Source organism: Lagenorhynchus albirostris, chromosome 3, assembly GCF_949774975.1.
Source record: "Lagenorhynchus albirostris chromosome 3, mLagAlb1.1, whole genome shotgun sequence".
Taxonomy (NCBI): Eukaryota; Metazoa; Chordata; class Mammalia; order Artiodactyla; family Delphinidae; genus Lagenorhynchus; species Lagenorhynchus albirostris.
Window position 1 is genome coordinate 34,693,767 of NC_083097.1, and position 4,191 is coordinate 34,697,957.

Here is a 4,191-nt window from a genome sequence, read left to right on the forward strand (position 1 = left end):
TTTGTATCTTTATTTTCTTTTATATCTGAGTGTTGTGTCAGAATGAAAACTTTTATCATGTTAGTTTACGATTTATAATCAAGCAGGACCCTATGGGGCCTTTCTGGGACAGATTCCTCCCCTCCCCCTATGTCCTCCACCTGCCTCTTGTTTATAGAAAAACTTTAGCCTCCTAGGCTTTCCCCAAGTTCCAAAAATAAATTTAATCAGAGAAGTGAGAAAATGCAGAAACAAAGGAAAACAGTCAAACAGGACAAAATAATAATGGTTTAACCATTAAACAAAGTCAAGGACCTTTCGTTCCTCCTCAAGGGTTATAGATAATATTCTGAGCCATACCCTTAGAGCTGTTTTGCAAATACTGAAAATCCCACCAGGTGGAAGAAGTTAACTATATGCTACCCACAAGCACATAGACCCCAGACTGGTTGGAACCAGAAGGTTGATGTTGCTGACTCCCGATTACCTCATCACCAACCAATCAGGAGTGTCCACGAGCTGACCATGCACCCCGCAACCCTCTCCCTCGCCCTGTCTTTAAAAACCTTTCTCTGCAAGCCATCAGAGAATTTGGGTCTTTTGAGCATTAACTGTGCATGCTCCTTGTTTGGCGCCTGAGGTAGATGCTGCGCTTTCCTTCACCACAACCTAGTGTCAATAGATTGGCTTTACTGCATAAGGGCAAATGGACCCAAGTTTGGTTTGGTAACATACGATATTATTTCTTCTGGTCCTGATAACTTTCAGACAGGGTGGTTTAGTGGTTAGGAATATGGGTAGAGGCCTGATTAAATCCCAGCACTGTTGTTTCCTAGCTGTGTGATTCCATATAAATTATTTAACCTTTCTGTGCCTTAGCATTTTATTAACACAGGAATAATAATAATATCTACTTCACAGGTTATTGAAGAATAAATGAGTTAATATTCAGAGTGCTTAGTTCAATGCCTAGCACATGGTAAGAGCTCAAAAGTTATTTTCCTTAATGGCCAGTTCTATGTATTGGCACACCTCACTCATCATGCTAAAAAGTACCATAATACTCAGGAACCAGAATAATTGAGTGACAAACTCTTGTTCTGACCGGTGAGCACTCACTGCCCTTTGCTCAGTACAAGTGGTGGTGGCCATTCTAAATGGGAAGAAGTTTTCAGAGAAGAAATCACTGGCTGTATAGGCATCTTAAATGTTTGTAATAAGTGTGGCTGGGAGAAAACCTACAATTAATTTTCATAAGTTTTCAGCCTCAGACTCCAAAAGTATATATACCTGCTGTACACTAACTTCCACATTTACCAATCAGTTTGACTGACTTGGCTTCTGGTCTCACTCTTACCTTTTGGTCTCTTATCTCACAAGTCAGATGCATTTAATTAATATTAGTCATCTAAATATTATGGATACCCTATTTAAAAACAGATTAAACTGGTAAATCCACATGATTGAGTAGCATGTAGCTTTAAAAACCAAAGAGGAATATTTCTGTAAAATGCTATGGAGTGGCCATATTAAGTGAAAAACAAGGTGGAGAAGGTGTATAGTACTATTTATTTAAGAAAGAGTATAAATGTGTGTAATAATCTTGTTTGCTTATATTTAAAAAAAAAAACTTTAAAAAACGGTTACCTATGGTGGAGGTGGGAGATGGGGGCAGAGGAACCAGTTGGAGGGGATCAGGATGGAAACTAGACTTCTCTGAATATATGCTGAATTTTGTATTTTTTACATCAGAATGAAAGAAAACCCCTAAAAATCCAAAGCAAAATGAAACAAATGAGCTGTAATTATGTAGCAAGTTGGTGGCTTCAACACACAGGAATGTATCAGTTATCTTTAAAGCACAAAATTTTCACACCCCTAGTGGGATATCCCCAAGGGCAAAAGGAGCTAGAAAGAAATCAAACTCCTCGGTACTTATATTGTTAATAACTATGAAAATCAGAAATGTATTGAGGATTTTCAGTGTAAGAGAAAAGAGACATGAAACTGAATAAGGTAAGTAAAAATTCTGTAATTTTAAATTTGAATGGGAAATAACAGTATGAAGACCATTAAATAATGTCTAAATACCATTTCCCATTAAAACGAACTAGGGCTCCTTAAAGATAAGGCCGATTCAGTTCTTGGGTAGGGCAGTCAAATGGTTGATGAGGGACAATTTTTCTTTAATTCATCTAATAAAAGGAATTACAAAATTTGAAAAGCAACATTTTGCACCTTGTAAACAAAAAACAATCATTGGTAACTAGAATCTTAGCTAGTAAATACAGTTTATTTCATTTTATTATTCACTCATATTCCTATATATATGTATTCAAATTTTTCCATAATAAAAAATTATTTGAACACATTATTTTACAAATGTCACTTTCTTTCTAAGAAAGCTTAGAACCATTTCAGTACTCCATACTTAAACTGATTTTTTTTTTTTCTTGTGTTAGTTCTTTCTTGTTCCTAGAGAGGTAGGAGAAATGCCAATTAATTCATGGCTCTTTTTCTGGTCTGGACAGCCTCACAGAACTAAGCCTTCAAGTGGGTTGGTTATTGGCCCCTGGCAGTGGCATGCAAGATAAATAATGAAACTAAATTCAGATCTCACAGAACCTCAGTTATTGGGCTTTATTGAGTTTCTGTTATTTGACATTTAGATCCCCAGATATTTACTTTTGAAGTGCAAATACAAACCGATAAGCCCTGTGTCCGTTAAGCATTATGGCGCTCTGCTATGTGGAATATAGATCAAATATGGATATAGCTACAGATAGGGGGAGAGAGGCAGAGAGGTGAATATATATTATGTTAAATATATGTATGTCTTTAAATATTTGTACATACACACAAGGTATGTATATGTTCCCTGTAGCCTATCATGATCCTTAAAGACCTGAATGGTTTTATGAAGTTGCTGATCCTGTCTTCTATTTTGAAGACTATTAAAAAATGGGATTAATTTCCCACTCTTAGACATATATCTGGACAAAACTAAAATTCAAAAAATACTGCACTCCTATGTTCATAGTAGCACTATTCACAATAGCCAAGACATGGAAGCAACCTAAATGTCCATTGGCAGATGAATGGATAAATAAGATGTGGTACATATATATATACAATGGAATATTACTCAGCCATAAAAAAGAATAATGCCATTTGCAGCAACATGGATGGACCTATAGATTACCCTACTAAGTGAAGTAAGACAGGGAAAGACAAATACCATAAAGATACCACTTATATGTGGAATCTAAAATGTGACATAAATGAACATATCTACAAAACAGAAACAGACTCAGGCATAGAGAACAGACTTGTGGTTGCCAAGGCGTGGGGGAGGGATGGAGTGGGAGTTCTGGGTTAGCAGATGCAAACTATTATATATAGAATGGATAAACAACAAGGTCCTACTGAACCGCACAGGAACTATATTCAATAGCCTGTGCTAAACCATAATAGAAAAGAATATAAAAAAGAATGTATATACGTATAACTGAATCACTTTGCTGTCTAGTAGAAATTAACACAACACTAAATCAACTATGCTTAAATAAAAAAGTTGCAACAACAAAAAATAGATTAATTTTTTTAAATGGGTGATTTGGGTAATATGTGAGAGAAGATTTTGACAATTGACATAAGACAACGGTGGATGGAGGCTGATTCCGAAATTTAGAAATTTCCATATTTGAATATTCTCACGAAGAGAAGGGATAGCTGCATGGCCTGGAAATTGCACTCAAGTGCTGGTTGACAGTTTAAACCAGATTACGTAGAGATACTAAGCCCCAGATAGTGGAAGAGGGCTACCATCTTTTGCATAAGTAAGAGTCTTCCAGACCCAGGCAAAGTGGAAATGGGTCCCAGACAGAGGGACCCACCTTGGGTGAAGTAACGAAATTATAAAGGGTCAAAGGGCGAGAGGTTTTATACCAACGGGTGAGGTCGGCGCGCCTAAGGTTGAGGCGTGGAGTAAGGGGAGCAGTGATTGTCGGCTGGAACCTCAAGCTCAACTGGGAACGACGCTCAATCGGGCCATCTCTCAGTTCTGTCCCCGTCTCTGGAGGCCTCTCCACCGAGGGTGCGGGGGCTGGGGGATGGAGGCGGCAACGGGGGGTGGGGGAAGGGAGGGAGCGGGGGCGGGGCGGGGCGGGGAGCTGGGGACTGACACGCCGGCGTCACCCTGCGGCGCGTCAT